Source organism: Branchiostoma lanceolatum, chromosome 9 (genome assembly GCF_035083965.1).
Source record: "Branchiostoma lanceolatum isolate klBraLanc5 chromosome 9, klBraLanc5.hap2, whole genome shotgun sequence".
Taxonomy (NCBI): Eukaryota; Metazoa; Chordata; class Leptocardii; order Amphioxiformes; family Branchiostomatidae; genus Branchiostoma; species Branchiostoma lanceolatum.
Window position 1 is genome coordinate 16,566,832 of NC_089730.1, and position 26,387 is coordinate 16,593,218.

At 40.6% G+C, this 26,387-nt stretch overlaps 1 protein-coding gene across 8 annotated transcripts in view; it reads left to right on the forward strand.

Moving 5' to 3' along the window:
* Nucleotides 1-726: 726 nt before the first annotated feature.
* Nucleotides 727-26,387, forward strand: part of LOC136441792 (discoidin domain-containing receptor 2-like) — a 68,925-nt gene continuing 43,264 nt past the window's right edge. For 5 of the 8 annotated variants that reach the window (XM_066438273.1, XM_066438278.1, XM_066438279.1 and 2 more), the window contains exons 1-2: nt 727-815; nt 14,301-14,413. The gene's annotated coding sequence lies outside the window, so the exon portion shown is untranslated. Of the gene's footprint in view, nt 816-9,016; nt 9,305-14,035; nt 14,137-14,300; nt 14,414-24,309; nt 24,453-26,387 lie in introns of those variants that run through there. The other 3 variants (XM_066438275.1, XM_066438274.1, XM_066438276.1) reach the window with 3 other exon arrangements.

A 26,387-nucleotide genomic window follows, 5' to 3' on the forward strand; every position in this document is an offset into this window, starting at 1 on the left:
TAATTCTTCTTTCTTTCACTGTAACTTTATGTTCACTGTTTTCACGGTCACCCCTGTACTGTGAACTTATCATCACGGTGAAAAACCTGTTGTTATTTTTTATGATTCCTTCAAAAATATCCGTTATGTAAATCACTTGCCGCCACCATGAAGTGAAAGTTCAGTGAAAATGTCCCTTTTCCTAACCGTGAAATTTTGCTACCGTGAAGATAAAGTAAGTTACAGTACTTTCCCAGGGAGCCTTCTGATAAGCTATTTAACCTCAGACATCACTTCCGCCAACCTCCCCATCCAACCAGATCTGTGTTTGTCATTGGTTTCCTCCTGAGATTACTACAAACTGTTCACCATGATACATCGATGAAGGTTAGACATCCAGGTAGTAAGATACGCAAGGTAACAGGTACGCAAGCAACTGGATAGGATTTCGAAACGATCAAACGTTTTAGACAACATCCACTGTCTTTCATCAGTGCCTAAATAAGGAATTGGATCCAGAGTTACCAGGTTTTAAACCATAATGTTTTTTGGTACATGGTTACTGGTGACAGTGCCTCCTCTTAATACCTTTTAGTATGGATTCTTGCATTTGAGATTTTTGGGGATCATGAAGACTTAAATCAGTGTATGTTGTATGTTTCTCTTGAAAAGGAAAGACACTGCATGTTTGTGTATGACTAAATGTGAATGAAATTCTAATATTTCCTTTCTGTTATGTTTTGATGCAGGAGGTATAGCTGTAGTGCCGATGACTTTGTCACCAAGAGAAGTTTCATAGAAGGTGCCATATACTGACGAGACACAAGCCATATCTGGTAGGTGAAAACTCTGTTTGATGTATAATAAAAGATAAAGCGGTCGAACCTCAGACTGAGGATGAAGCATGACGCTTTTTTGGCATTTAATAGTTGTGCAATGCAGCTTTGCTACAGATCGCGTATTGAACCAAGCACCCCTTACCCTTAGCTATTCACAATAAGTGTGTTGGGTTCTTTTAAGTGTAGAGATTGGGTGCTTGAGGCTTATGCCTGAAGCTTCCTCATACATGGGGCCGCTGGCTTTACGTCACCATCCAAAGTGACGAATGCAATCCCTTAAAACATGTCCAAGCTGGGACCGATCCTAGGATAAAACTTCCACCCCCCGGATCCACAGGATTTAAGATATATTTTAACATAAATTTGTGTTCAGGTCACAGTTATAAAATGGACACCACTAAGAGCAAACTCTTAGTACCATTTATCAAACCTGTCCTTGGTGCCGGATTAAAGTAATAATGCTTTTACCACCATAATCATCTCAATAGTTAATCCGGCATTCACCAACCTAACACTTAATACACAACGACAAGTTTATCATACCCAAGTTTAAAGCCCCTCTAATGCCATGACGCACCAGTGGTTGTTGTTGAGCTTCTAATCTTTTATGTAAAGTCTATGTTTTCCCTGTACAGTATAGGTTACACTCTTTCATGCATCCTAAAATGGGTATTGCATAACAGATGCTAGACATCAAGCCGTCAGCCACAAAGACAATAGAACCTTCTGGTCGCTCTGTCATAAAGTCGTTTGCAGGCTCGATGTGTCCCGGTGGACTGTTAGATTCTTCTCCAGAGTATTCCATTATCATATGTGTAAATTTGCATTACAATCTGGGTGATGATGTCTACCATTTGTTATAAAACTGTCGTCGAGGTTTGAAGGATGACTGCAATTTTGCCTCGCTCTGTAGATATGGCAATTTTTTATTATTGTGCCGTGATTATGAGTATGATATGGATAGATACTGCAAGTCTAGACATTGTATTAGGCTGTCAGCAGATTTGTCATAGTCAAAAGTCATTAGAAGCATTTGAAAGTTATGTTAGCTTTGGTTTCAGTTCGTGTCATGAATATAAGAACCACGGGTTCTAAATGTGCATTTTGCATCGTTCCCATAGCTATTAACATTAACGTATACTGAAGGGAGATGAAATATGGATGAATTGCTGCTAAGATATATTGTTCAGATTATCAGCAAATTTTATTGCTTAATGGCTTTTATGGCTCACGTATTTGCCCAAGCACACCGGGTCACCGCCTACTCTTCTCGATAAGTGTGTTGGGCTCTTTTACGTGCAGTGGTTTGACGCTTGGGGCTTACACCTGAAGCTCCCTCATACATGGGACCGCTGGCTTTATGTCACCATCCGAAATGACGAATGCAATCCCTTACAGTTACAACATTTCCGAGCTACGGCCAACCCTGGTACCAAACTCTGGCCCATGGATCCACGTTTAACTATACAACCATGGACATCAGATGCTAGTCAGTTGGGTGTTATACCTGTCCATATTCTGAAATCCATTTTAAATTTAAGTCATATGCAAATAGTGATACAAAAGCAGATACGATATCGACTTTGAGAATAAATAGGAAAAAGAAGTTTTTCTTGTCCCCTGGTCATGGATGGAAAACTGCTTTAAATCTAAGGGCAAAAGATGAGAGAAACAGGGACTGCGTCTGGTAACGTACTTGTGAAACATTTGCTATGATCGATCAATATGCATGACTAGAGATGTTCAAGATCTTTAGAAAACTATAGACTAACAGACATCAAGAAAGAAAGCTAGGCCATGTTTGCATTCTTTCCTCGGACCCCACATCATGCAAAGTTAGTTCCACGGCCAACAACAACTCTCTCTTTGTTATTTCTCCATCCATTGTTTTCCATATTTGCTACGGAATTGCGCCCACAGAACTTCTCGCACGATTCCGCCAACTCCCCCAACAATTCCAGCAACACAAATGTTATTCTGGGGACCAGTTTGCTTATGCAGCTCCCTTCCGAGCACAACACAATAGACGTTCGGCTCTTCTGAAAGAGTCGTGGCTTTGTGGCGAACCACCCAGCCTAGAGAAACCGTGGTTAATGAAGGGAGAAATCAGCTTCATTTCAATTTAGGAGAACTTCTTTGTGGTAATGAGGAAGGCTTTCTGTCCAGGAAATGTAATTTTCTGTTGGACGGGAGTGCAAGTTTTACCCCAAGCCTGGTTTTGCTAGGGATAAATTGAAAGATAACATTTTTGGGCTTCTTTACCAAGGGAAATTAGTGGCATTAGGCTGTGGGTAGGTTGTATTGAGATTGTGCATATTGTGAGGGGAAGATAAGGGGGCCATAATTTGGGCTGTCAGAGGTAGGCATCAATCATTGTGGTTTTGCCACTTGTTTGTGAGGTTGGGTTCACTTTGGGGTAGCCACTAGGTGATTTGCATGTGAACAAGGCAAAGTAGCTGTGATATACCAGAAATTGCTGTAGACTATGCACTACACAGCGGCCAACTTTCAAGTCTTCCAAAAACTGTTCGCAAATTTGTACAGTATGTCTCGTTTGTGTAGTAACCATGTATCAAGCAAAAATCATTCATTTGAAATTTACTTTTGACTTTGTAACTAGAGTTTGAATGCAAACTGTTCCAATTTTAAGATGTATCTTTTACACAAGATTACAGCATCAACAGGTGCCAGCTTTAACCTTAACCAAGGAGGCTATATAACCTCCTTGCCTTAACTTTAGCTTTGCCCTTTTTAGGGCCATCCTATCTCCAAGAGAAATCGTTATTGCAAACAAACCTATGCTTACTGAAGTGCTTGAAGAGCTACCTTTAACCTGACAAAGTCAGTCTGAGGCAAAAGGGGGCACAAGAGAGTGTTTGTGCCAAAATAGGTCTAAGTCGTGTACTGTTATGGGATTGGCCAACAACTGTCCAGGTGGTCCCACCACAAGTTTACAAGGGAAATCATTATTACAAACGAACGTATGCTTACTGATGTGCTTCAAAATCCCTTGCAAAAGGGGCCGAAGAAAGTGTACAAGTCATGTCAGTCGTGTACTGTTATGGGATTGGCCAACAACTGTCCAGATGGTCCCACCACAAGTTAACAGGGGCGGGTTCCGGGACTGTTTGGTCCAAAACCTCCCTCCCTTTGTTCCACCAGCCATAAGCTGACTTCTGAAGGCTCCTTGCGGTGCTGGCTGTGCCCTGAATACACACCCGACCATGTCGCTCTGCGGATCTGCATGTGCCAGGACAAACCACTTATAACTCCTCAACAGGTGAAACAACACCTGGCAGGTAAACTGTTTATGCTAGCAGCAGGGAGTAGTAGATCACCGCTGGTGTGTAATACTCACTAGGTTTATCGGAGATTACCTGGTTGGGCTAAGGTGGTTCTTGGAAGACCTGTTTCAAGACTTCTGCCAAGGTTTGCCTCTTTCATACCTGTTTGGGTTATGAATGAACCGTTTACAGATTTCTGCCAAGGTTTGTGTCTTGTTTGTCTTTAGATATGGTCTTGTAGAGTCTATGCTACTACCCTGGTTACTTTTCATACCTGTTCAGGTTATGGATGTGCCCCAGATGCACCGCAAATGATAGGGATGAACAGAAGTCAGAAACTTTAAGGTGCTTTCGTATATGTGATGCTCTGTGTACATTTTTAGTTATCCTTAATTCCTTGTAATATGCTGGTTGAAAATACAACATCTTTTCAGCAATTTGTCCTTGGTAAAGAGGATATCAGGAAACTTTGTTGCTTGTTTTATAATATGCAGTATAAAGCATACAGCAAATTTTCCGTCCTTGTATCATTGTGTGAGTGAATAAAAGAGTTCTTGTTCGACTTGGACTGATGTAAGTTTGCAAACATGGCTTGTGTTGCTGTCAACTCCACTCTTCAATTTCAAAAGGTCTTTGCAAAGTTTAGAGACTAAACTTTCGATCACTGAATGTATCATAGGCTTTGTTCATATTCAACAGCAGTGCCAATTCAGTAGAGGTTTCCAATTAGCAGGGCGAAATCCTAATGAGCGTTGGCCCTTGATTAAAACAAAAGTGACTTACCCTGACTAGCCTGAGAATTTTGGGATTATGACAGACCCTATGCAAGTGTTATTCCAAGCAATTTTGAGGATTTATCGGAAGAAAAGTTGTCTGAAGTGACCGCTTCTTAGGATTTATGCGTCTCAAGTGTGAGGAAGTCTGGATACACAACATGCAGAGACTGGTGTTTAGTTTTCATTAGACCCAGGGCTGGAAATACATGATACATGTGCACTTTTGTCCACTCAAAGTTGGAGCTTTGTTCCTGATTTGTGACTGTGGGCGCACCAGTGCACCTAGATATTTTTTGCAGGCTATATAGGGTAAAGGTACATTTAGTACACAGTATATTCTTTAACTTTAAGTTTAAGTATCATAAAAAGCAATTACAACCTTTGTTGTACTTGATGTATTACCGTGTTTAAGATTTTGAAGTTTGCTATAGATAACAGACTCTTGAGACAGGCAGTAGGGTTCGTAAGTATGTTTAGCTGACATGCTACTTTATTTTATGTTGTGCACCCGAAATTCTTTCTGTGCACCTTAAGTTTTCCCAAAAGGGAATTTCAAGCCCTGAGTCTAGTGTGTAACATTGTACCTTGGAGTTTTCACAACAGCTTGAAATGTTATGGAAATACTGTACATTTGGAGACCTGTATCAGCAGTTTTCAGTGTATTTAAAATCTTGCAGCTGGATCTTGTTTTCTTTCAGTAAAGTTGGTAGAAATGTAAAGATCACAGACAGATCCTGATGTACAGTAAACAAAGACTGCAAGAAGTTGTTTCTTTGACTGCTTCACATGGAAGTTAAGGGAAGTTTTGCTATGAACATGCTTCCACTATGAGCTAATTAAAGCTAGCATACAGTACAGTATGTATATTTATTAATTTTTTTTAGACAGTTATCGTACTGTAACACACAATGTGGCTGCAAACTAGACACAAGATAAGCCCTGGATTTTAGACCCATTCAATTTTACTTCAGGCTTCTTTTACCATACAGTATGAAGCCTTTGAGTGTGTTTTATTGCATATGAAAGCCTACAAATTTTGTGGTATACGTATAGCTCACTTCTTCCAGAGCACTATGAAATCTGAGAGTTGGTGTGAAATGTAAGGTGACTCTTCCCTAGATGAACTGTAAGGTGATCCTTACTGTATCAGGATGATGTGTATGTTGTGGAACCACCTCCTTGTTTTGTCTCAAGCATGAAATCTGTGTCCTGGGAGAATATGGCCCCAGTCTGCTACTGGGTAATCAATGTGTTCCATGCCTACAATGATCTGTTACCTTTAGCCACAGTTGTCAGTGGGAATCAGTTTGAGGTCCTCCCTTTTCCAAGAGGGTCTGCATGCTCTTCCCCGTTAGGTGTAGGTAGCCTGTTTCGATTTACCGTAATTCGTAGAAAAAGCGGTCTTATCCACGTAATTTGTTAGCCTGGGTACCATCCTCCGTATATGTAGTAACCAGTGGCTCCGTAAAGTATTGTCGGGACCCCCCCCCCCTTGCAGACCCTCTTCTATTGTTGTTCAGTTGCAGCACAAGTTAGCTTGAGAAAATTTTTTTTCAATTTCCAGACTTTCACTTAATTTAGCAAAAGACAAAGATTGCTTGTGAAGAGAAAATACGTTTGACAGCTAGAGTTCACCACAAGAAAGTTGTTGACACAATTTTATTGTTTCTTGGAAATACCCACTTTAGATGCAGTTGCTTTTTACAGCTGCTAGTTGAAAATTTGCCAATGATACCTGCAGTAAAGTTTGTATGATTTACATATTTGATAACCTACATTATCCTGAAAATTGCCCAGCCATGGCATTGACGTATGCAAAACAATTTCAAAGCCTGCTCTTTTTTAACCAGCCCGTTGTCTCCAGGTAAATTGTTCGTTTTCCTCCTCCACAAAGGTGCAGCTGTCCCGCGTTCGTTTCAATTCCGGTGGCATTTGTAACCGCACGGGGGACGTGAATGGTGGGGACTTTACCGCGTTTGAGAAGTATTCATTTGTGTAAGCGATCCAAGGCCAGTGCCATTGTGAACTCCTGCCATACCGTTGTGTCCCTATCTACCCATAGGAGTCGTAATTATAGACATCATTAGCCTTGATGATATCTCAGAAACGAGCCGTTGTCGGACTGATAATGGTATTAACGTCCAATCTTCGCCAGCTTCTGGGGAATAATGGCGCGCTCCCGACGGAGGGGCGCGATTGTTCGGAGCGATTGGTGCATGTGATCATTGCTTTGTGCCCGAGCCCTGCTCACAAGTGCCGACATAATTTGAAGGTTTTGTGGGAAATTACATGGGGGTGGGGACTACCTTAATGCGCTTTCCTACGGTTTGAAAGCAACAAAGCCCAACTGTACCCCGTACCCTTTAGTTCTATACACAAGTGTCCGTCACGTCAGCAACATCTAAGGCTTCATTCCTTCCCTGCTTACAGTTCTTCGCTTGCAACCTCTTCAGTTGAAGAATCTTTAAATATTGACTCTGTTGGAAAGGTTTGCGGCAAACTGTTTACTCAGAAAAAGAAAGCCATTATAGCTGTCTTCTTCTCCGACTGCTTTAGGGTTCGCTTGCCCTCATGGCTGGATACATCTCATTTCTATTCATGAAAACATGTTGTATCTCTGGCACCTGTTTTTTTTTTCCTGACTCTGTCAGAAAGGTTTGCATCAAACTGTTTGCTTGAAAAAAAAAAGCTATAGCTGTCTTTCCCTCGCTGCTTTTGGGTTCACTTGACGACCCCCATGGATGGCTACATCTCATTTCTATTCATGAAAACATGTTGTCTCTCTGGCACCTGTTTTTTTTTTTGCCTGACTATATCGTAAAGGTTTGCATCAAACTGTTAGCTCAGAAAAAGAAAGCAATAGCTGTCTTTCCCTCGCTGCTTTTGGGTTTGCTTGATGACCCTCATGGCTGGATACATCTCATTTCTATTCATGAAAACATGTTGTCTCTCTGGCACCTGGTTTTTTTGTTGCATGACCTGCATATCCATAAACTCATGACCAAGCCTGTGTGGGCAATGCTTGTGGACGAGTTTTAATGCATTTCTGCCTGTTGCTTGGCAATTCCTAGCTCTTCAGTACAATCCTGAGTGAATCTATGATGGGCCTGCAAATATTTACCTTCGGTGGCTGCTATTGAACAGAGACTGTTGTAAGAATGAGAGTCGGGGATTGGATTGAACAGAAGACAGCTTCTGAATCTTGGGCGACACTTCTAGCTGCTGACCTCTGTCTTCAGGCTCTCAGTACTCCTTGTAAGAACTTCTGAAAGAGGTTACTAAGGTCTAATTGTCTGTGAAGACATCTGTTGAGGAAGAGAGTGGAAAAACTTTCCTTACTACACCACGAACACTGCTAGGTATGTATAGTAAGTTAAATATGTTTCTTCTTTGTCTGAAATTCAATTTTCGGTGGGTCTCCCAGCCGAAACATAATCCTAATTTCATTGAATGGAAAATTAGGAGGCCTTGAAACCCTGTGTTTACGGTGTCTATGCCCTTTGGAGCATGCCGGCACTGACCAAAGAACCTCACCCCACCTTTGTCCAGCAAATTCAATTTTTTCTGGATCTGGTCGGAAGAAAGGAGACCAATCAAAAGCAAATCACACAGCCTGTGTCGATGTTTCGGGGACGAAGTCTTGGAGCAAATTGATTCGTTCTTCCCCTCCTCTCTCCGCAGGACGTCTCCGAAACGTAGAACGATATCCCTCTGATCTTTTGTCGAACGTCCCGAGCAACCAGGATTGGTGCAGATGCTGCAAACTTCCCTCCCCATTGTTTTCCTGCCCTTTCCGTTTGCCCTCGGAATATGAGACAGTCTGCTCCAACCTTCCGAGCATTGTCTTCCGGGAGGACCCAGTATTTCTCGGACCACACAGGTCCAGTGACGACAACGAAAGGTGACAACCTCTTTGTTTCTTAGCACCTTTGAGGAACAGCGACATCGCCCATATGGCCATTTTTTTCTACAAATTTTCCTCCCCCCTCTCTTTTTTTTCAGAACCTCCAATTTGCCTATGAATACCCAGTACTTATGCGCGGTCTGTGAAAGTCTTGGGAGAGCAAACAAGCCCAAAGCTTTTACTTAGCATTCCGAGTCTGCCACTGGCTCTTCTGGACTTGCCTAAGTGCTCCCTAGAGGAGTGGGAATTGGTATATAGCTGATAGCCGATAGCGAAGGCAACGCCCGTTCTTGAAGTGACTGTCATCGCCGGTGATGTCAGGGTTGGAGCGAGGGTGTGAGTTTTGACGGATTTCCAGTTTGGTGACTCTTTGCGGACAAGGTTGACATCTGGCGTCTGCACACGTCAAGATTCCTGCTTCCTTGCTGATAGCTTTTGCGAACTTGTGACCGAAAATCAGACCTCTTGGACTCATTCCAGCCTGTGATATTCGAGCCTGGAGACCAGACTGTATAGTTAAAGGTAGGAGTTTGATGTGTTTGCTCCTTTGATTCATTTAAGCTTTCTGTAGAAGTGTCGGAAGGCTTGAACCGTAGTTTTGGGGAACAGAAGTGGCGAGGACTGTTGACATGAGAAAACTTGGGGCCACACTTGAACTTGTACTTGAACTGTAGGACGTTAGGCAAGCTTTGCTTGAGAAACATTTGTCTTGGTCTATTCATTCTTCTTGCTGTATGTAAGCAAGTCTTAGAATTCAAAATATGTCATGGAATCTTGCGTGCCTGTTATATGATGAGAATTTGCTCAAGTAAAGAGAAACGCTGGTTACCAATCAAGTCTAGGAAAAATATCTGATGAGAGTGTCTGCACTTTCATTGATGGATAAGAAAAAATGTGAACTGGCCCTTCGACACAGCACCACTGGGGCTGTCTGCTGTCATTTCAGTCAAAACATATCGCTCAGAGAGAGCGGGACAGGCCGAAAGGGTAAAGGCTCACTTTGCACTGGTTTGGGTTTTAGCGGAAAGACACAGCTGTTCCAATAGTCGGAACTCAAAGTTCATCTTCCGTGCCCGGCGCTAGATTATTGAGAAGAATTCCACTTCTGTCTCTTTGGAAGTGTGTTTAGAACAAGCAAACAGTAGTTTAGTCAAGGGGAACATTGGAATTAAGATGAAAGAAAGTACATCTTCAAGGATGAAGACAGGCGTTCTGCATAGTTTGTTTGAGTATGCAGTATTCAGGGTTGCAATGTACATGTGCTTTGGATTATTTTTAAGCAACAGGAGTGTCAATTGTTACATTTTTGTCGTGGAATGCTGAGCAGCTTTACATAGTTTAAAACATGTAAGAAATATGGACTCTCTTTGCTAATTATTACCTTCGCCAAGAAAGTTATGTTTGCGGTCCGTATGTCTGTGTGCATGTATGTTTGAGTCAATGCCTGGGTGGATTGTCTTCATATTTGGTAGGTGGGTAGGTGTTGATGAGACCTCAAAATGATTAGATTTTGGGCACCCTATTGGCTTATTATGGTACTGCAGCGGAACTTCCGGTTTTGCTGTCTCTTTCACTCCATTTTTGCTGAATTCTACTATCCATAACCCCTTAGAATGGCCTGGTGAAGGCTAAGAAAAATCTTTGATTGTCCTGTACATATAGAGTTGTTAGCAAGAGGGTACTTGATGTATACCACCAGCTAAGCCCAACCATTCACACCCTGTTGGCAGGATTATGCCGTGTTTGCTGTTGACTTTGCACAATAATGCCCGGTGGCAGTCAGGTGACAATATGCAAAGGGAAAGTGATGATTTCCTCACTACCGGTGATTTCCCCCCTTTGTGTTATGTTTGCACATGATCAGTAGGGTGATGAAAATGTATGATGAGTACATGGGGTGATCAGTAAACATCGCTTTGGTAGGTGTGAATGAGAGGGCATGGTTTTGCCAATGGGTGTTTTCCTGTTTCTGGCTAAAACACTTTGAAATTTATTTTTTCAACAGGGATTTCTACAGTCCTGCATTGGAAGACTGTTTTTGTGTGTGGGAAGTTCTCTGAATTAGCAAAAACAGCAAAATAAGATTCTCAGGTAATGCTGGTTTGTCAAAAATTTGGAAGTTGTTTTTTTCAGTCTTTCCTGTTTCCATATTTTTACATGACAATTTATCCCATTTCTTGAAGGACTTCTCTAGTTGATGGGTTTTGAATGGGACATTTGCATGGGTGTGTTTCAAGTGTTTGCCCCATTTGCTTGAGTTTTCAGTGATGTTTTGCACAAGAATATTTTGTAATGGATTGGGTACTTGAGTTTTACAGGACAGTGCGCCCCATCTCCTGAAGTGCCAATTTCTAAATCACTTCCATTGGCAACTTTTTTTATGAAGCAACAATTTTGTCTTTGTTCTGTGCTATTGGCAAATTTCCTAATTCACAGAAGGGAAGACCTCACAGAAAATCAAGAACTTGACATTGTATGTTGTTATCAACTTGTTTTTTTCCTGAAACTTTCTGCCTACTTTGAAAGTCCACAATTGAATACAAAATTTAGAGATAACTTAAAGGCTTGTAATACTACTTGATGTGATTTCTTGAGAGGAAGTACTTGTGGAATTCTGACACAAACTTGTTTTAGTTGCTAGCTGCTTCGCCCTATTTTCTACAAACAAAGGCCTGTTAAGTCCTTAGTTTTGCACCACCTACCCCTTTTCTAGAAGGAATAGCCTGACCGGACTTTGACTTTGGGATGTCCTAAAAATTTGGGGCAAAATGAAAAAGCCTCAAAGATAATTGTGTATTTACCCATACGGGATCCTAGTTGGTAGATTTTTGTGTTTTAGTCCATTTTCTGCAAACAAAGCGGAGAATCAAGCCATTCAAGGCCTTACTTTTACACCACCTACCCCTTTTCTAGAAGGAATAGACTGACCAGAAGTTGACTTTAGGATATCTTAAAAATTTGGGGCAAAAAGCCTCAAAGACAACTCTGTATTTACCCAAACAGGCTCCTAGTTTGTAAAGTTTTGTGTTTTGGTGACAACCCATCTCAGACGGAAACAGCGGAGAGGTAATGTTAGATAAAAGGCGCCATTGTTGTCGTGTTTGCCCAGGGTCGAGGGGAAAACATCCACTGTCCTGGATTTTTTTCCCAAGAATGCGAAAATAACCCGTCCGCTCTCCTCAGAGGTGACAAGCCTACGCGCTCCGGTCGACTTGGGTTCTTTGTCCGTTGTTTGTACTGGTCACTTTTGTAGGTGTTTCTCGGCGCGATGCGGAACGGGATGATACGCAGGACCGCTATGACTCGCCATGCGCATCGGTACAAAACTTTGCCCTGCTGAAAGGATTTTTTCTCTGTGTATCTTGAGTTTGGGTGTTTTTGTCTAGAATTGACAAACAGGTACCTTTTGTGTTTCCTTTTCCCATTCATTCAGTCATCTATTTATGTAGTTTGAATAGAAAATTGGGGGTTTCTTCAACAGAATCAATTTTGCTTTTCTTCAGAAAATTATGCATTATAAATGACTCAAATTATCTTCAAGTGGTTTTGGTTTGCCTTTCCCACCGCACTTGTGACATGTTGCACAAAAGGTATAACAAATCACTAGCCATATCCGAGTTCCTTTGTTCTAGTCATAAATATGCATAGGATTCAGAAAAAAGGTAGCTTTCCATGGAAGAAAAATAGAAAAATTTCTTTTAAAGAACTACAAGTTGAAAATTTGCCCAAAGTACTCTGGTAGACAGTTCAGAGGAATACACATTCTCCAGGTAGAGATTTTCTGTAATTCCAATGCAATAAGTGTCCTAACCAATGACCCATAACTTTACAAGTCCCCCATTAGAAAATGTTACCATCCCAAGGTATTACGTGGATGTGTATTGGCTGTTGTCTTGTGTGGACCACCTCTGTATGAAGAGTTTGGTTTTTGTTTCAAATCACAATTGAAGAAGGGTGTTTACAGAAAGGAAGACAATTTTAGAATTTTAGTTTATTTAGCTTTCAACACTCTTAAACATTTGGCATTGCATTTTCTATTGGTAACTATTTTACTATTCAGTAAAAAAATGATTTTATGGCTTTAAAGTTGAAGGAGGAAAAAAAGTGTGCAGTTTTGGAACATTTGAATTTGAATGGAAAGGATTTTCCGTCTGCCAAATGGCATTCTCTGTAAAAATTTGCTGTAGGCATTTGTTAGAGATAAGTCTAATTGGGATTAGTTCAGTTCAGTGAAAATTTCCTCCGTGCACTTTTGTACCCCGACTCTTCCCTTTGTTCGCTCAGGAGACCCTAATAGGATGGCAACAACTCCTGATTAAAATCTGAATTTCAAAAAACTTGCCTTCCACTTGAGAAAGTCTGAGTCCTCCCAGGGATTCCAAACTCAGCAAGATAGCAGAGAGACTTGATGAGTATTTGCTCTGTGACCTGTAAGACTTTTCTTCAGCTTCTGTGACTAGCTGTGCAGTAATTGTGTGGGTAGGGCTTAGGATTTAAATATGAAGACGGGAGATCTTCCCTGGAAAAGGCAGACTTGGCTGTGATAATTAGGGTTGTCTGTAAGACAATGGCAACTCGTGTCTGGCCATTGTTCGGTGACTTGCCACTTCCAGTCTGGTAATTGGGGGGGTTGGCTTACCGCGAAGAACAATGCCCCATTAGCAATTTCTACACCCTCCATGCATCAGGCCAGAGGCACTTTCTAGATCCTTTCTATGCCCTCCATCCTTTTTATTTAGGGCGGACCAGGTCATTTTCAGAAGTTAAGACAAAAAGGTTGCTTCCAGAGTTCCTGCTTAAAAAGCTGCATTCAAAATATTGAAAATAGTTTACTTTCTGTTTCATATTTTTGTATTGTTGTCATCTTGCAAGTTGTAGTCAATACACATTGACCCTCTTGCAGAAAATTATTCTGAAGATTGACAATGACATACCAAGGAGGTTAACCTCCTTGGACATACACTGTATTACTGGACATCCTTTTGTTTGACAGGAACCACTGACAATGAAAATCATTTACTTTTAATTTTGTTTCATCTTTTTGTATTGTCATCTTGCAAGTTGCAGTCAATACACATTGAAATTGTACAGAAGTTTGTTTCAAATATATGTGTGTACTGGACAACCCCTTATGATTGACAGAAACCCCTGACAATCCCCCTCCAGTAAAGCCCTTCCCACACTCTCCCATTGGTCAATCCTTTGGTCTTTGCATTTTGGGTATACAAGTGGAAGGGGCGGGATCTGATGCGTGAAGTGGGGCTAGAGCAAAGGCATTCACCCATTCATTCCCCCATTGTAGCAAGAGTTGAGCAACCAGTTTTTGGGACCTCATGTGAAGGGGTGTCACAAAGGTTATCTCATTTTGTACAGCACTCATACTTCAGCAAAAGTACCCTGTAGAAAACCTGGTGTCTTCAATTAGTAGTGTGCAATCATTTCAAGTTGAGAAGGAAAGTTTTAGGCTGATACGAAGTCTCTTTGCTGAGCGGAATTTGTTTTGTGTACCCCTCTGCAGTGTTGGAACATTCCAGTGGGAAGACTGCGTGTCAGTGTGTTTCGACTCCACCAGAGCTCAGTCCATGCTTTCAGGCCTGAGGGTATCGTACCACCACTGTCGCTGAAAACAAGGTGAGCCATGTTTGTTTTCCTGTGGTTCATATTTGAAAGGTGCCACAAAGCATGATTTAGCATTGTATTATAAATACATGTGGTTGCCATGCTTATACCGAAACAAGGTATAAACTCCCTTGTTTAAACTTTGTTGTTGTTGCCATTTTGTTTGACAGATCGGAGTATACAAAGTCTTGTGTCTGCTGTAGGTCGTAGAAACAGTACATTATATATACAAGGCTTTTCTGTATGTTTTGACCTTACAGTGAAAATGGACTGGTGTTGTTTGACATTGTGACATGTAGGGGTTTTTTGTAGTCGTCAAATCTTTATGGCCTCAGGTAGGTCGGAAATCACTGGTGGAAACCGCAGACATTAATCTGTTTTTAAACAGGTCGGGGATTAAGGACTAAGAGAAGAATTGATTTTTCCACTCAGACAATGCCTCTAGCCACAGGCTAGCTAGAAATTCTCACAAAGATTACCTTACTCGTAACATTGTACTGTACTGGGTACAGGATCCATTTGTACTAGTTTCTACCATTTTCTCAGTGTCTGTAAGGCCTTTCCGTAGCCTGTGTTGAAGTGTCATGTGCATACCACTCTTTTACATTTTGTAGAAATTGAATAGACATCATTAGCTGTTCAAAAGGCTAATTGAATACTGTACAAATTGATTTCTTTCTAAGTTTCTCACTATTTTCCAGTATCTGTAAAGCCTTTCCGTAGCCTGTGTTTCATTGTCATGTGTATGCGACTCTTTTGCATTTTGTAGAAAGGGAATGGACATCATTAGCTGTTCTAAAAGCTAATTGAATATTGTGCAAATTGCTTTCTAATTGTTCTGTAGTTTGTCACAGTCCTAGGTAAGAGGGAGAAGCTACCACAGAGGGTCTGCTTGCTTTTCTGTAAGGCGTAGGCAGCCAATTTTGATTTCCCGTCACACGTGAGGAAAGCCATCTTATTCACATACTTCGTAGCAAGGCAACCGAACTTTGCGTAATTGCCTTCCTTGATTTTAGCATGATACATAGGGGGCTCTTCTGAATTCAGCATTGTCGGGACCCCCCATGCAGACCCTCACCACAAGCTTTATCTCATGTACTGTACAGTAGAGTCCATGTGGGAGGGCTTGTTGGACTGATTATAACTATCTCCCCTACCCCATACCATCAGCGCTGCTGACAGACCCTCTCTAAATAAACTGTCAGCCCTTACTGTGATAGTTTACTGTTGGAGTATCCCTGCTGCTCTGTATACTGAGTTCTTTTTGTTCTGAGGTAGGATTTTGTATATTTTGGGTCAGTTAAGCTTGTTTTTCATATACAATATTGCACAAAAGCTGACCCGCCCATATTCGGCTTTGTTTATTTGCTAGAAGTTAAAGCCTGATAATTTTAAAACAATAGATCCACACGCCTTTTTTGTCCAATTGTTCAGGTTTGCATGTACATGTACTGTGTTGACCAACTTGTAGTTTCAACAGGTGAATATATTACAACACCTGTGGGGTCATACGTTAAACTACAAGAGGGGAGACTTACTGTCCTGAAGACTACTTTCAAAGCCAATTTTAAGTACTGTATTCAATAAGAAGACTTTAGGTGTCCAGGGCTGTCTCCAGGACCCGTCCCTCCGTCCTAGGATGGAGATTTGCTTGTTGGGACAGGGAAAAAAATTCACCCCATCCGTAAGAAAAAACCTAAACTTCATGAAACTGATGAAAGTGTTTTTTGAAAGCTTAAAATGACAGGTTTGACTTTTAAAAATCAACAGCATGGGCTCCCAAACAATGAGTGGAATAGAAATGAAATTTGAAGCTAGAGACAGCCCTGTAGGACTCAGAGCATAATGCACCCCTTTTTATGATCTGCCCAAATATTCATTGCCATATAAAGCTAATCATTCATCTTGCTGGTTATGCATTTAGACCTTTTAAAACCATTGAAAGCAATATATTTTTCGTCTACCTACACCAGTGATATGAACAATGGATTAAGGATTACTGTCCTCTGAAACACAGTCTGTGTGGCCTGAGACAATGATATTCACTCGCTATTCCAGGTTATAAACCGTGTGTAATGATATGGGTAAACACGAAACTCGGATCAACCGGACTTCTACAACATTTAACAGCATGTTCGTACAACCTTGGCAGCCACACCCTAAGCCGCCAGTCTTGTAAACACAGAATAATCATTGAAGCACCATTACACTTCCAACATGTTAGCAAAGGAGTTGTAGAAATCTTGGAAGATTAAGAGATTTCGGGGGCTTTAAGAGATCACACTGGTGGTAGGATGTGAAATTCAGTGGAATTTTAAAAGCCCGGTTCAAAGCCCGGCTTGCGGCAGTTCCGAGCCGGTTTATTTGTGCTCCAAGACATTCTCAAGGCCGATTATCATAACTGAGTATCGCCGGCCGCATTCTGTTAATTGAGTTTGCATATGAGAGTAAGATTTTGTCCTTTGATATCCGGATGTTGGGATCTTTTCAGGCACCATCTAGAGTGTAATTCACCATCTACTGTAATTTGTTTTTATGGAGAAAGAACTGCTAGTAGATAATTATATATGCTGTAACTTGTGTATCACTCCCATATCACTTTACGTATTAGCTATCTAGTTCCCAGTATACATTAACTCAACATTATCATATACTTAGATCTTCCTTTCATTTCCCTATGTACAGTACTTGCTGCATAACTGTGGGTGAGAGTAACATGTGCCTGATATATTGAATAACACAAGGCTTCTTAGTAGTACACCGGAATATTGAACACCAGCATTCCAGCAACAAAGATGAATCCATCTCAAAGTGTGTCTATTGCATGGCAATGGCAGATTTTTGTGTAAAAAAAATTGGGTTGTGTTTTATCTGCTATTTGTCAGAAGATAATGATGAACCTAAGTGGTCTGGTCCATTTTCTCCTTGGCCCCGACTTTTATGCAGTATTTTAGCTGTCGTGTGTACAGGGGAAGACTTAGACATTATCTGTGCAATCAGGATGTTAAATTCTCACAGCGTCTGGCCTTCCGAACGCCCCATGCCTGCTACCCTCACAAATTAGAGCCCAGGGAATGTTGCAGGTTTGGCTGCCAGAACACAGATGCTTCCCTTCCGCTGCTGACTTATCGTCACCTGTTTTACTGAGGCAGAGCAGGATGGCGTAAAGCAGGCTTTATCACTGGAACACTGTCAGATGTCCAGGGCCAGATGGGAGCGCTGTCTGTCTGTGGTCGTAAAAAATTCTCAGGTCAAGGAGTGAAGTCCTGGACCAATTTGTAATAGGTGGAATGTTGGGCCTGGCAGAAGTAAAAAGTTTGAAGAAGATGTCTGGACACAAGGCAGTGTTGTTACCTTCACGAAAAATGGAGGTATAGTTTTTACTCTGTGTGTGTGCATACATGTGTTTCTCAAGAACCTCTGGATGGATTCTGATGATATTTGGTTCATGGGTTGGTGTTGTGAACTTGGAGGTCAAGGTTAATTTTGGGCCTCCTGGTGGCCGACTTTGGTATTGCAGCGGGAATTTAGGTTTTTGTATCATTGGTCCTGGACATGCAATGGTCTTCTTAGGTAATGATCAAGGACAAAGTCGAAGATGAAACTTTGGAACTCTCAACACACACATGAGCTACTGTCTCTTGGTAAAATTTGTATTAAAAACTTACTGTGTAGAAATCTTTTGATTATGTGATAGATTTTCAACTCTTGCACTGCATAGGTGCCCATAGTCATTTGCAGTATGCAGTCATTGGGGAAATAGTGTTCTCTTCAACACACATTTACCGAGCCAACGTTTTGGTAATTCCTTCTAGGCTACCCTCTTTTAGGGCCTGGATGGACTGTACACAGAAGTACTACAGTACTGTACTTCTGTGTACAGTCAATCCAGTCTACTTCAAGTTGAAGTAGGCAGGCTAGTAAACTCAGACAGCCTGAAAGTCAGTTGGGCAGAAAATAAGGACAAGAAACAAAGATTAATATGGCCAAACTTGGACCAGACTGGTCAAAGCAATTTGCGTGGCGGCCCGGCAGGCACATGTGGAATGTCTGCCACAGGAAATTGGCCTTTCATGTTCAACTGCAAGGTCATGCAAAGAGAGTTGCCAGAACCCTTGACTGAAGTCAGCAATGTCTTAAGCATGTGCTGAAATTCTCAAACTTTTTAAAGGATGTTCGGTAATAAGGTGGTGCCACAACATAAGCTACTTGGGCAACCCTTCAAGATTTTAGATGACAACTTCCAGAAAAGTCAGTGAGTGAAAGTCAGCAGTGACTTTGTGAACAGGAGTTTTGATTTGAGATGTTAAAGAGTCTTGTGTCAAAACAGTTGATGTGACGAACAACAGAAAATGGAATAATTGAAGCATGGTTAACTTCACGCCGCTTCCGTGGCATTGACTGCAGACGGAAAATTTCAAGAACTAGGAAGTTTGGGAAATGACTCGAGTAGTTGAGATGCCTTAATGTTTTAAGAAGCACTACTGACAAAGTCAAGATTGCAAGAAGCAAAGATTATCAATGAATTTTCCATCATTTCAATGTCTATCACACAGTTTAAAACTAGGTAACTAAAGACTAAGAATATGACAAAGTCAAGATTGCAAGAGGCAAAGATTATTGATAGATTTTCCATCATTTCAATGTCTATCACAGTTTAAAACTAGGTAAGGTAACTAAAGACTGTAAGAAAATGTTATATAGTTATATCGGTTGAAGTAAAAAGACCTTCAACATCTGGTAGTTGAACTCTTGCATTGAGACATGACACAAACTTTAAAGACCACCCTACTGCTAGAAACTGTGAGGAGTGGTTTGAAATTGTATATCCTTCCCCTCAAGCTTGCCTTGAAATTTAAAGCAAAGCCTATGGTTAGAAATAAGCTAGATGCCAAGGAAAAAACACATGTTACATGTTGTTTTATAGTCTGGTTAAAATGTTACACTGGAGGTTTGAACAAAGTCTCTGACTTGCACTTGAAGTGGAACAAAGCTGTAAAACACATGTTGATTAAATGTTACAGTTGAAAACCTAACTGCCTGGTCTTGTAATAAGAGACTGGTTAACTTATTAGAACTTAGAGTTATTGCAGAAATATCCAGCCATTTTTTTTCACATGATTTATAAAGAGAAACTTGAAGCATTGGCAACCTGAAACATTTTTCAAAACATAAAACAGTACTGCTTTTTTTTTTACAAACACATGTATGAGGGAGATTTAGGGCGTCAAACCTCTACACGTGAAAGAACCCAACACACTTAACAAGAAGAGTAGGGGTAACCCGGTGTGCTTGGCCCAAAATATGCTAGCCATATAGCAAAGCTGCAATGCACTACTAGCTAACAAAAAAGCGTCATGCTTCGTCCTCAGTCTGAGGTTCGACCGTTTCACCTTTACCTGTTAACCTGAGGGATGACACTTTCAACAGCAAGAAATTTTACATCAATCTTCATCAGCAAACTATTAAAGGGTAGTAAAAATGTTTAATGACTCTTTGTAGGTCACTCTCTCACTTCGCAAGGCTTCATCGGAAATGTAAGACAAATGTTAGAAAGCGGTGTGTACACAAACACCAGGGCGGCTTTCATCGTCCGGGCCCTCACAAGATGGGAAAACTCATCCCCAACACCATATTTCAACATGCCACAAGTTTCCACAACACAGATTGCTTGGAAGCCTGCCATTACAAAGCTGCTGTTGAAAACAGTTACCATGCTGTCATTGTAAAACCAATGGAAGTTTTCAGGTTATACATAGAATGATAAAAGTCGTGAACAAAAGGGGTCTAGTTTTAGTGCAGGTAATAAATGTGTGTTTGAGAAGAAGCACCTGTTGACGTTCATTTATTTGTTTGTGGTGACCCGAAAAAGCGGAAGGAAATGACGGGAAGGTTGACTGGAGATGGTCATTATCAAGAGTCAATTTGTGAGTTGCCTTTGTTGCTTACAGTAGTTAACAGTCCGCGCCTCTCACAAGATCAACCTACCGCAGACACAGATGGTTGTCAGAAAGGCACTTCTGATGGCTGATCCGCTGACGACGCCGCTGTCGGAAGGACGTCCCCAAACACGACTTAGTCACCTCTGATTAGTTCCTCTTGTTTGCATCCTTTTAATCACTGCTGAAGTTAAAACAGGAAATTTCTCGCTCGGAAAGTAACCGTGAACTTGTTAGGGTGCAAGTTTCTTTTGTTGTGTATAGGAAACTATCCGTTCATGCATGCAATCCTTGCACAGGTAAGCAGTGTTTCTCCTTCAAGGTCTTGCCTTCTTGCTGGGAATGTGTTTTGACCTTTTTTTTACCTCCCAAGAAGTGTTGGAATGATGTTGAAAAAAGAGTTTCCAATTGTGGTACATAGCAGATGTTGGTTCATGTTTTAGCAGGCTACACCAATTTAAAGGGTTTGCAAGGTCTACTAGCATCATAGTGGTAAGAGGTATGGAAATACAACATTGAACTTGCAAAGAATTCCATGTTTTGCCCACAAACTTTTAGAAATCTTTGTGTAAACTGATGATTTTGGGCATTCCTATCGGGTCTGTGACCGGTCAGTCGGAGGTAAGACGAGCGAAAGTTTTCTTTGTACCTTAAGATGTTGTCTTTGTCTATCGACCGTGGCCTCGAGGCTTGTTTGACGATGTACTTTTCGTACGAGCACTCTCGTCAGAGCAGTTGGAAATGGAGTTTACTACCAAGGCAAGTCGCTTAACTTCTGTCAAGTGTTCAGGAACACTTGTCATCAAAGAGCGACTTGGTCTCCCGGCGACAGGGAAGTGTGCACGGTTGTCGGTGCTTACCCTGCCCTAGCTAGGATGGGTGAGTGGGTGGGTGGGGAAAATTCCACCTAGTCTAGACACTCTTGAAGCTGACTGCAAAAAACGCTTTTGAGTCGGCAACTCAGGTTCCCATGCTTCTTTGGCCGCAAGATCCAACTTTGATGATATTGTGTAACTTTTGAACCTCAAGTTTTGTTTTACATCTTACAAGTTGTTTAGTGCATTGTGTGTAGACATCATATTATGTCGGTCTTGAAAGTGGGGCAACTCGAATTGTTGAGTTACATGTTACCTTTTTTCATAGAGAGAAAGTATTTCGAAGACTTTTGTTGCCAAGGATTTCTAAAAGATTACTGAAGAAATCAGAGACAAGTGTAACACAGTCTTTCTATTTTGAATGATTCATAAGTCTATGATTTATGGTTTTATGATTTATCAAACATAGATTTTGCTTGTGATGAAGTTCTTTAAATGCAAGGAACCCTTCAAAATGAGGCCGTGCCAGCTCTAGATCTTAAAACCTGCTCGCATACTAGCATAATTCAATGATACGTGATACCACTAGATGCAAGTGCTGTAATTTCTCTAATTGGCAGTTACATATGTCCTTGAGTCAGCCCATTGGTCCACTGGATATTTTGAAATGGGTCTTGCCTCTGGACCTGTTGCATGTTTCTATTGTTTATACAACTCTAACCTAACATTACCTAGCCCAAGAGGTCAAGGCAAAAATGATTGCCATGCCGTTTCAGCTATGTCTGTATAGTTTGAAGTAATCCAGAGCCTTTGGCTAAGACAGGGTGCATATGATTTTTATCGCATATCTGAATACCCTACATTGGTACCCAAAGCAACTAGATAAAAACGGCCTCTAGTTGACAATCATAATTAGTATATTAGCATTGCATATAGACTTTGTTGGTTTCACTTTTAAATCTTAATGCAAGTACTGAAGTATTTCTATATCATTACAGTGTAGAAAAGTTGATGTTTTATATTATTCGTATTAGAGTTTTGAGAAATGAAGCTTTACTACCTTTCAAGTTTGTAGGAAAAGAAATTGGAAGAAGCCATATCCTTTTCATAGTAAGTAACAAATTCAATATGATATAGGCTTTCCTAAATCCTAAGATTTTGAAGATGACATTGGATGTTCAAGGCTGTGACATTTCTCTAATATTGTTTTAGCTCTGTGTTAAACAACTACTTTGTCCTGGCCACCTGTTCCACATGTCAACTACTACTGTAAATGTAGAAATGTTTGCGGGGATTTAATTTCGTGGTATTAGAAAAAAATGTTTGCCGTGGTTTTGAGTTTGTGTTGAAACAATAGTAGCGCTACAGTCACACAATAGAATAGCTTTTCGTGATGGTTTAAAGTTAGCACAAAAACCGTGAACATATTAAAACCACCCCGAACATTTCTGTATTTACAGTAACCTTCCAGCATGTAATGAGTACAAGTCTCCTGTTCCTCAGCTGCAAAAAGGTCAAGGGTTGCGCCACGTGGGAGGAACGAAAACTGTCATAACTTACTTATCGGCCAGATTCTTCTGTAATAATCCTCTCAAGGTCGTATGAGGTCGTGCGTGACCTAAAAACGTAAACTCCACATTTTCCCCGTTTCTGGATAAATTGCGATTTTCTAGCTGTTGCTTTGGGTGACCCCAACAAGTTCACGGAACCTGAAAGCGTAAAGGGATTAATTTTGGGGGTAGCGAAAGCTGGAAAACATTCCCGTCTTGATGTGTAAACACAAGAGGAAACCAACTGAGACTTCTTATAGGTATCATGGGCTCAGATCCCTCATGTAAGAACTGTTGACTACAAATGTCATATGTCTACAAGTTGCATTCAAAACATCCTACCAAATCTCAAGAGTTTGAAGAAATGTGTCCTTCTGAAACATCTTAAAACTTGATTGGATATCCGGATATGGCTTCCTCCAAATAGTCCTATCCTTTTTGATTGGTAAGAAACTGCGACCATAGTTCTGAACCATAATGTAATGGTCAAATGAACATGTATAGAGTGATTCTACCAACTCACGCTGAAGGTAAACTCCATTTCAGTATGGTAAGACCAAAAGGCAAAAGTCCTGTAACCTCAAAGCCAGATAACCTTACAATGCAGGTGGATGTGTCCTTGGTCTCGTTTCTTTATCAAAACATTTGGTAAGATAAAGATGCATATTACATGTAACAGAGTCTTTCCCAATAGTACAACACCTTTATCCACTTAGAACCTTTCTTTCACTCGAACCTTCCGCCATCTTGAGCTAGGAGAAACGGCAAATAAGCTACAGACCAAGGGCTGTCTCCAGCTTTAGATTTTTGTGTGTCCCACTAATTGTCAAATCTGACGTTTTAAGCTTATAGAAATACAAATGGGGTAAAAAAGCAAATTTCCGTCCGGAAAGGGAGGAACGGGTCCTGGAGACAGCCCTGTACAGACCATTAGAGTCCTTGAAACTTACCCCTCAACACTTAAGGTTTGAACTTGTGCACAAACCATGTCCTGATATCTCCCCATCAGTTAGTGCTGAAAGATTCCAGCCTGGTCTAGACTGGTCTGTCTGAAAACTAACAAGGCAGGAACCAACTGCCAAGAACTAAACTTTCTTTCCGGACAGTTTTTGCTGAAAAAAAGTTGTTTCATTGCTATCAGTTTAGAGATTTTTTTTTTTAAATTAGGTCTTCTTCATATAGATAGCTTTTTTTCTGGTAGTAATTCATATTCATCTGAAGTACAGCCGGTAGGTACCCATCCAAGTAATGAGGCTGTCTTTTTAATGTGCTCGAGGCACCTCCTCGATAACAGGACCAGTATTTTACGTCCCTTCCGAAGGACTAATGCAGCTCCAACCATAGGCCAGGATGCCCTTCTCTGACTTCAAAATAACCTATGACAAAAAAGCATTTGAAATTGATAGCATATACTAGTTTGAAGTGAAAAAGTCCTTATTTTTTTAGAAGACAACATTCATGTCATATCATATTGTCTAGGGTAAAAACTAGACGCTTTCATGATTGTTAGGTCAGAGGTCAGAAAGTCCTGCCCACTTGTAGCTCCTCCCCCACACATCTGGCAGAGCATGCTGGGTAAATATTTGACAAGCAGGCTGGCTCGCACATTGGTGTGTTGTGAGTCAGTCTGGGGGCCCGCTTTGGCTCGGGATGTGTTAGCTTTCTGTCTAGAACTTCTATCCGGAATTCCTCCAGTTTATATAGGAAGCTGCCACACTGGATATGGCCAGATGGAACACACATATAGGTTCGTACTGTAGTTTCTGCTTCTTGTCCCTTTTTTTTTAGAAAAAAAGGGAGAAATTTAAAGCCAGAACAGCTGGAAGGCAGGGGAGCGTTGTTATCAGTGGCTTGTTTCAGATGTGATTGATTGGGAGACCAGATTCTTATGGGTGAAGAAGGAAAAGATATTTCTAGCAGGCGCTTCTCTTGGCTTTCAACGGCTTTCAAAAGTAGTGAGAAATATTACTCTATCTACAACTAGTACAAGGATTGAAAAGCTTTCAATAGCTACATGTAGTGATTTTTGTGGTTTATGTCATCTTAATTGGGAGAGCACTCGTATGAGTAGAAGGAAAATATATTTCTAGCAGGCGCTTCTCTTGGCTTTCAACGGCTTTTAAAAGTAGTCAGAAATATTTGTCTATCTACAATGATTGAAAACTTTTGCTAGTGATGTTTGTGGTTTTTGTCATCTTAAAGGTAGTCATGAGGGTAAGCAAGTAAGCATGAGACTAGGGAAAACACTGAGTGCCTTTGGCAAACTTGATTTGAACAGGTCTTATATGTGGTGCTACTGCAATGTACATGCCACATTGACAACCCTGACTTTAATCAGTCTCATTTCTGTCTTGAGTTGAAAAATGAAAAGAAATTAGATGATTTTGGAAGTGTATGTATTTTTTTGTTGAAAATAATTTACTAGCCTTGATTACTTGAATATCCATGGATTATCGTCTTCTGATGGCTAGAATATATAGATGTTCTTTTATGTTCAAAGTTGTTACAACTTTGTCAATGAAACAAATTGTGTTGCAGTTAGTTTTTAATAGAATATTTCTCTGGGCAATACTTATTTTCCTGATGTTTATATTTGCTAGTACTAGTGTCTGTAGTTTACAGTCACATGTTCCCTATCCTGTACAACAAGCCATAACAAGCAACACCTTTAGTCTAATTAAGCACCTCTGTGTCCAGTCCTTTTCCTAATTTTTATTTGCCAAATACAAAGTCGGCCATATCATGTAAGACAGACAGAAGAATCTCCAGTGTTTAAGAGCATCTGTCGTCCACTATGCCACGACTTGTTTTTGTTATTGCTCAGTCCTGGGGTAAGAGACACATATATCCTTGAAAAACTGTCAGCACATGTTTTCCTTCTGATCTACAAAAACAAACCAAAACAATTGTTTATAATAAGCTGCTATAAATATGTAGACGGATAATGAATCGCTATTCTATAGGCAGTTAGAAACAATAGCAAGTCGAACAAGAAACTTCTAGTTTTTAAGCTTGCAGTTGCTAGATATTGGTAAGAAGTTTGTACTAGTATATCCATTGCATCTACGATATTATCTCAATATGATTTCAAATGTCTTTTTTAGCATTGATATCCAGATGCGAGAAAGAGAGACATTGCTTCTATATCATCAACAATTTTGTTTTTCACTTGAAAGTTCATTTGTGTCGGTAGAAGTCATTCTGAATCAAAGGTGAATTGCCAACACAAAAATTGGATAAAAATTAGGGTAAGTCCAATTTTTGCATTGGCAATTGCAGTTCAACTTTGCTCCAGAATTTTCCTTAGCTATAATTAGATGAAAGTTAGCTTGACATTTCTTCATCTTTTTCCAATTTTTCCCTTCCTCAACTACAAATTATTTTTGTTTGGATGGAGGAGTAAAATGTGGTAGCCATCAGATAACATAATGTATGTTGCCCCCCTGTAGAGAGGGGAGGAGCTGACAACAGCTGCAATAGGGCCTCATCTTTTTAATTGTCTCTTCAAAGACCAGAACTTGCTCTGACTGCTTATGTCATTATGAGGTGAAAATGTAGAGTGATTGATGGAAGATGACAGCTTGGATCCAGCCCCATTGTCTTGTCCCATTTGTTTGAACTGTAACAATTTGAAAGACAAAGGGTTATTGGTTTTATAGATTTTTACAGAATCATCTTTAAT